General features: G+C 57.4%; 2 non-coding genes and 1 pseudogene across 2 annotated transcripts; all 3 read right to left on the reverse strand.

The window, feature by feature from the left end:
- Nucleotides 1-3,223: 3,223 nt before the first annotated feature.
- Nucleotides 3,224-3,342, reverse strand: LOC125994264 (5S ribosomal RNA). Its single transcript, XR_007490561.1, has one exon. It is a non-coding gene; the product is annotated as a 5S ribosomal RNA (ribosomal RNA).
- An 842-nt stretch (nucleotides 3,343-4,184) lies between these two features.
- On the reverse strand, nucleotides 4,185-4,303 carry LOC125994330 (5S ribosomal RNA; annotated as a pseudogene).
- Nucleotides 4,304-5,176: 873 nt separating this feature from the next.
- On the reverse strand, nucleotides 5,177-5,295 carry LOC125994262 (5S ribosomal RNA). The gene has a single exon (XR_007490560.1). It is a non-coding gene; the product is annotated as a 5S ribosomal RNA (ribosomal RNA).
- Between the last annotated feature and the right edge of the window lie 2,205 nt (nucleotides 5,296-7,500).

The following is a 7,500-nucleotide window of genomic DNA, read 5'->3' on the forward strand; positions in this document are numbered from 1 at the left end:
GTGCGCACGAGCCAAGTGGCCGAAAATAGCCCCCGCCGAGCGGATCGGCTGTTTATAAGCACCGCGGAGGTGGTCGCGGCGCCTCATTCGACTTCCAGCGGCCGGCGAGCTCGCGCACCCGCCCGGCACATCCGGGAGGCCGTGCGCACGAGCCAAGTGGCCGAAAATAGCCCCCGCCGAGCGGATCGGCTGTTTATAAGCACCGAGGAGGTGGTCGCGGCGCCTCATTCGACTTCCAGCGGCCGGCGAGCCCGCGCACCCGCCCGGCACATCCGGGAGGCCGTGCGCACGAGCCAAGTGGCCGAAAATAGCCCCCGCCGAGCGGATCGGCTGTTTATAAGCACCGCGGAGGTGGTCGCGGCGCCTCATTCGACTTCCAGCGGCCGGCGAGCTCGCGCACCCGCCCGGCACATCCGGGAGGCCGTGCGCACAAGCCAAGTGGCCGAAAATAGCCCCCGCCGAGCGGATCGGCTGTTTATAAGCACCGCGGAGGTGGTCGCGGCGCCTCATTCGACTTCCAGCGGCCGGCGAGCTCGCGCACCCGCCCGGCACATCCGGGAGGCCGTGCGCACGAGCCAAGTGGCCGAAAATAGCCCCCGCCGAGCGGATCGGCTGTTTATAAGCACCGCGGAGGTGGTCGCGGCGCCTCATTCGACTTCCAGCGGCCGGCGAGCTCGCGCACCCGCCCGGCACATCCGGGAGGCCGTGCGCACGAGCCAAGTGGCCGAAAATAGCCCCCGCCGAGCGGATCGGCTGTTTATAAGCACCGCGGAGGTGGTCGCGGCGCCTCATTCGACTTCCAGCGGCCGGCGAGCTCGCGCACCCGCCCGGCACATCCGGGAGGCCGTGCGCACAAGCCAAGTGGCCGAAAATAGCCCCCGCCGAGCGGATCGGCTGTTTATAAGCACCGCGGAGGTGGTCGCGGCGCCTCATTCGACTTCCAGCGGCCGGCGAGCTCGCGCACCCGCCCGGCACATCCGGGAGGCCGTGCGCACGAGCCAAGTGGCCGAAAATAGCCCCCGCCGAGCGGATCGGCTGTTTATAAGCACCGCGGAGGTGGTCGCGGCGCCTCATTCGACTTCCAGCGGCCGGCGAGCTCGCGCACCCGCCCGGCACATCCGGGAGGCCGTGCGCACGAGCCAAGTGGCCGAAAATAGCCCCCGCCGAGCGGATCGGCTGTTTATAAGCACCGCGGAGGTGGTCGCGGCGCCTCATTCGACTTCCAGCGGCCGGCGAGCTCGCGCACCCGCCCGGCACATCCGGGAGGCCGTGCGCACGAGCCAAGTGGCCGAAAATAGCCCCCGCCGAGCGGATCGGCTGTTTATAAGCACCGCGGAGGTGGTCGCGGCGCCTCATTCGACTTCCAGCGGCCGGCGAGATCGCGCACCCGCCCGGCACATCCGGGAGGCCGTGCGCACGAGCCAAGTGGCCGAAAATAGCCCCCGCCGAGCGGATCGGCTGTTTATAAGCACCGCGGAGGTGGTCGCGGCGCCTCATTCGACTTCCAGCGGCCGGCGAGCTCGCGCACCCGCCCGGCACATCCGGGAGGCCGTGCGCACGAGCCAAGTGGCCGAAAATAGCCCCCGCCGAGCGGATCGGCTGTTTATAAGCACCGCGGAGGTGGTCGCGGCGCCTCATTCGACTTCCGGCGGGCGGCGAGCTCGCGCACCCGCCCGGCACATCCGGGAGGCCGTGCGCACGAGCCAAGTGGCCGAAAATAGCCCCCGCCGAGCGGATCGGCTGTTTATAAGCACCGCGGAGGTGGTCGCGGCGCCTCATTCGACTTCCAGCGGCCGGCGAGCTCGCGCACCCGCCCGGCACATCCGGGAGGCCGTGCGCACGAGCCAAGTGGCCGAAAATAGCCCCCGCCGAGCGGATCGGCTGTTTATAAGCACCGCGGAGGTGGTCGCGGCGCCTCATTCGACTTACAGCGGTCGGCGAGCTCGCGCACCCGCCCGGCACATCCGGGAGGCTGTGCGCACGAGCCAAGTGGCCGAAAATAGCCCCCGCCGAGCGGATCGGCTGTTTATAAGCACCGCGGAGGTGGTCGCGGCGCCTCATTCGACTTCCAGCGGCCGGCGAGCTCGCGCACCCGCCCGGCACATCCGGGAGGCCGTGCGCACGAGCCAAGTGGCCGAAAATAGCCCCCGCCGAGCGGATCGGCTGTTTATAAGCACCGCGGAGGTGGTCGCGGCGCCTCATTCGACTTCCAGCGGCCGGCGAGCTCGCGCACCCGCCCGGCACATCCGGGAGGCCGTGCGCACGAGCCAAGTGGCCGAAAATAGCCCCCGCCGAGCGGATCGGCTGTTTATAAGCACCGCGGAGGTGGTCGCGGCGCCTCATTCGACTTCCAGCGGCCGGCGAGATCGCGCACCCGCCCGGCACATCCGGGAGGCCGTGCGCACGAGCCAAGTGGCCGAAAATAGCCCCCGCCGAGCGGATCGGCGGTTTATAAACACCGCGGAGGTGGTCGCGGCGCCTCATTCGACTTCCAGCGGGCCGCGCACTCGCGCACGCCGCCCGGTTCAAATTTTCTAAGTGCAACGCACAATGAGATGCATGAGAAACGGCCTTGGTTACCATCACATTTGAAGCGATGAATACGAAGTTAAATTTTATGACTCGGTGTATAAGTCGAGGTCGATTTTTTTCGGTCGATTTTGGATCGAAAAAGGTCGACCAATACACCGGCAAATACGGTATATATACTTATTATAAATGTAGTATTTATTTATATTGATTTATTGTTTATTTATATATATAAAGGCAGGTCCGCAAAAATATTTCTGACGCGTAGTCGGTCCGTGGCGCAAGAAAGGTTGGGGACCACTAGTCTAAAAGAATCTGGCCGTAACTGGAATAGGGTTCTACGCGAATGCCCAACGGAAAAGTGAAGTGCACAAAACCTGCATTTGGCTGTATCAAAATAAATGTCATGAAAAAGGTAAAAACACTACATGGAAGCGCAATGTGTTGTGCTGGGTTCTTTTACAAGTAAAGACTGCTGCTTTGAGTTCACAGGGAGCCATGCTCTTTATTCACTGTACATAGAGGTTTTGAACTCGTGTTGTAGTTTCAGTGTCGGAGTTCAAACTAGGCTTGCAGTTTCCGAATGCCATTCGTGATGGGTGTTGTAAAAAGGTCTTGGCTTAAACGATTGAAGTGCACATAAGAAGAAAAAAAAAAAAAAAAAGAGCTTGAAGTGCACATAAGAAAAAGAAAAAGCTTACAGCACCTGGTATTCCCAGGTAGTCTCCCATCCAAGTACTAACCAGGCCCGACCCTGCTTAGCTTCCGAGATAAGACGAGATCAGGCGTTCTCAGGGTAGTATGGCCGTAAGCCGTGAGGTGACCCAACATTTTGCATTTTATAGACACAATCGCCCCTGAAACTAGCGAGCAAGCCAATGAAGCCTTCAAAACTGCTTCGGCACATGGAGACCAAGCATCCTGCATTAAAAGACAAACCTTAACCACTTCGGGTTTCATTGTCTCCGATTACGCCTGGATGGGACCGGCTCGTTTCTGAGAAACAAGCTCGGTGCTCCCAATAATTCAACGTAATGGTGACTTTTATTTTTATGTGGTTTATATTTGTTTTTATGCCAGTCGTATCATTTTATTTAATCCTATTTATATATATTTATTATAAATGTAGTATTTATTTATATAGATTTATTGTTTATTTATATATATAAAGGCAGGTCCGCAAAAATATTTCTGACGCGTAGCCGGTCCGTGGCGCAAGAAAGTTTGGGGACCACTAGTCTAAAAGAATCTGGCCGTAACTGGAATAGGGTTCTACGCGAATGCCCAACGGAAAAGTGAAGTGCACAAAACCTGCATTTGGCTGTATCAAAATAAATGTCATGAAAAAGGTAAAAACACTACATGGAAGCGCAATGTGTTGTGCTGGGTTCTTTTACAAGTAAAGACTGCTGCTTTGAGTTCACAGGGAGCCATGCTCTTTATTCACTGTACATAGTCTGTCCTCTAGCGGTAAAAACGTGAACTGCAATGCTATGGCTGTCGCCACACAATGTAGGTTTTAAACTCGTGTTGTAGTTTCAGTGTCGGAGTTCAAACTAGGCTTGCAGTTTCCGAATGCCATTCGTGATGGGTGCTGTAAAAAGTTCTTGGCTTAAACGATTGAAGTGCACATAAGAAAAAAAAAAAAAAAAAAAAGCTTACGGTAACTGGTATTCCCAGGCGGTCTCCCATCCAAGTACTAACCAGGCCCGACCCTGCTTAGCCTCCGAGATCGGACGAGAGCGGGCGCTCTCAGGGTAGTATTGCCGTAAGCCGTGAAACCGCTCAGAATTTTTCATTTTATAGACACAATCGCCCCTGAAACCATGCCAAGCAGCGGCGGGACTTGATGGCTGTGGTAAAAGTTTCCTTTCACAATTGACGTGGGAAAAAAAAAAAAAAAAAAGGCTTTCAGCACCTGGTATTCCCGGACGGTCACCCTTCCCTTTTGTTTTTTTTTTTTTTTTTTTTACAACCAGGGCCGAAACAGGCTTTCTTCCAAGGCTTTTGGTGTTTTCTGGAAACATGGCTATCATGAAAAGTTATTGACAGCTTTTTATGCGGTAGCACGAATTTGCCGTTGCGACCTGCATTTTGCTGAATCAAAATAAATGCCTTGAAAAGTTTAAAAACACTTCATGGAAGTCACTTCACTGGTTTCTTTTATATCAAACAAATTGTTTTAGGTTATTCACCTGACATGTTTCGGCGGTTTCTTCCGCCTTCATCAGAGTGTCACAGATGTGATGGTGACGCGTCTTTATCAGCTGATGGATCAACATGTCAGGTGAATAACCTAAAACAATTTGTTTGATATAAAAGAAACCAGTGAAGTGATTAAATAAGGAAAAACAAAATGAACTTAGTACAATTACTTCATGGAAGTGTTGTGTTGGGTTCTTTTACAAGTCAAGCCTGCTGCTTTGAGTTCACAGGGAGCCATGCTCACTGTACATAGTCTGCTCTCTAGCGGTAAAAAATTTAACTACAATGCTGTGGATGTCACCACATAATATAGCTTTCAAACTCGTGTTATAGTTTCAATGTCGGAGTTTAAATTAGGCTTGCTGTTTCCGGATGCCATTCGTGATGGGTGTTGTAAAAAATAGCTTCTTAAACGATTGAAGTGCACATAAGAAAAAGAAAAAGCTTACAGCACCTGGTATTCCCAGGCGGTCTCCCATCCAAGTACTAACCAGGCCCGACCCTGCTTAGCTTCCGAGATCGGACGAGATCGGGCGTTCTCAGGGTAGTATGGCCGTAAGCCGTGAGGTGACCCAACATTTTGCATTTTATAGACACAATCGCCCCTGAAACTAGCGAGCGAGCCAATGAAGCCTTCAAAACTGCTTCGGCACATGGAGACCAAGCATCCTGCATTAAAAGACAAACCTTAACCACTTCGGGTTTCATTGTCTCCGATTACGCCTGGATGGGACCGGCTCGTTTCTGAGAAACAAGCTCGGTGCTCCCAATAATTCAACGTAATGGTGACTTTTATTTTTATGTGGTTTATATTTGTTTTTATGCCAGTCGTATCATTTTATTTAATCGTATTTACCGTATTTGCCGGTGTACAGGTCGACTCGGTGTATAAGTCGACCCCCTAAAATTCGACGGAAATTTACGATTTTATGATATATCCTTTGTATAAGTCGAGCTCAATTGTTGCATTATATTAAACTTCAAAATTCAATATGCGAAATTTATTGACGAAATGTGTTCAAATTCTGGGAGGCCGTGCGCATGCTGCTGTTTATAAGCACCGCGGAGGAGATCGCGGCCGGCGAGCTCGCGCACGCCGCCCGGCACCAACGGGAGGCCGGAAATAGCTCCAAGCCGAGCGGATCGGCACTTTATAAGCACCGCGGAGGAGATCGCGGCGCCTCATTGGACTTCCAGCCGCCGGCGAGCTCGCGCACCCGCCCGGCACATCCGGGAGGCCGTGCGCACGAGCCAAGTGGCCGAAAATAGCCCCCGCCGAGCGGATCGGCTGTTTATAAGCACCGCGGAGGTGGTCGCGGCGCCTCATTCGACTTCCAGCGGCCGGCGAGCTCGCGCACCCGCCCGGCACATCCGGGAGGCCGTGCGCACGAGCCAAGTGGCCGAAAATAGCCCCCGCCGAGCGGATCGGCTGTTTATAAGCACCGCGGAGGTGGTCGGGCGCCTCATTCGACTTCCAGCGGCCGGCGAGCTCGCGCACCCGCCCGGCACATCCGGGAGGCCGTGCGCACGAGCCAAGTGGCCGAAAATAGCCCCCGCCGAGCGGATCGGCTGTTTATAAGCACCGCGGAGGTGGTCGCGGCGCCTCATTCGACTTCCAGCGGCCGGCGAGCTCGCGCACCCGCCCGGCACATCCGGGAGGCCGTGCGCACGAGCCAAGTGGGCGAAAATAGCCCCCGCCGAGCGGATCGGCTGTTTATAAGCACCGCGGAGGTGGTCGCGGCGCCTCATTCGACTTCCAGCGGCCGGCGAGCTCGCGCACCCGCCCGGCACATCCGGGAGGCCGTGCGCACGAGCCAAGTGGCCGAAAATAGCCCCCGCCGAGCGGATCGGCTGTTTATAAGCACCGCGGAGGTGGTCGCGGCGCCTCATTCGACTTCCAGCGGCCGGCGAGCCCGCGCACCCGCCCGGCACATCCGGGAGGCCGTGCGCACGAGCCAAGTGGCCGAAAATAGCCCCCGCCGAGCGGATCGGCTGTTTATAAGCACCGCGGAGGTGGTCGCGGCGCCTCATTCGACTTCCAGCGGCCGGCGAGCTCGCGCACCCGCCCGGCACATCCGGGAGGCCGTGCGCACGAGCCAAGTGGCCGAAAATAGCCCCCGCCGAGCGGATCGGCTGTTTATAAGCACCGCGGAGGTGGTCGCGGCGCCTCATTCGACTTCCAGCGGCCGGCGAGCTCGCGCACCCGCCCGGCACATCCGGGAGGCCGTGCGCACGAGCCAAGTGGCCGAAAATAGCCCCCGCCGAGCGGATCGGCTGTTTATAAGCACCGCGGAGGTGGTCGCGGCGCCTCATTCGACTTCCAGCGGCCAGCGAGCTCGCGCACCCGCCCGGCACATCCGGGAGGCCGTGCGCACGAGCCAAGTGGCCGAAAATAGCCCCCGCCGAGCGGATCGGCTGTTTATAAGCACCGCGGAGGTGGTCGCGGCGCCTCATTCGACTTCCAGCGGCCGGCGAGCTCGCGCACCCGACCGGCACATCCGGGAGGCCGTGCGCACGAGCCAAGTGGCCGAAAATAGCCCCCGCCGAGCGGATCGGCTGTTTATAAGCACCGCGGAGGTGGTCGCGGCGCCTCATTCGACTTCCGGCGGGCGGCGAGCTCGCGCACCCGCCCGGCACATCCGGGAGGCCGTGCGCACGAGCCAAGTGGCCGAAAATAGCCCCGGCCGAGCGGATCGGCTGTTTATAAGCACCGCGGAGGTGGTCGCGGCGCCTCATTCGACTTCCAGCGGCCGGCGAGCTCGCGCA

The sequence above is a fragment of the Syngnathus scovelli genome, chromosome 1 (genome assembly GCF_024217435.2).
Source record: "Syngnathus scovelli strain Florida chromosome 1, RoL_Ssco_1.2, whole genome shotgun sequence".
In the NCBI taxonomy this organism is placed as follows: Eukaryota; Metazoa; Chordata; class Actinopteri; order Syngnathiformes; family Syngnathidae; genus Syngnathus; species Syngnathus scovelli.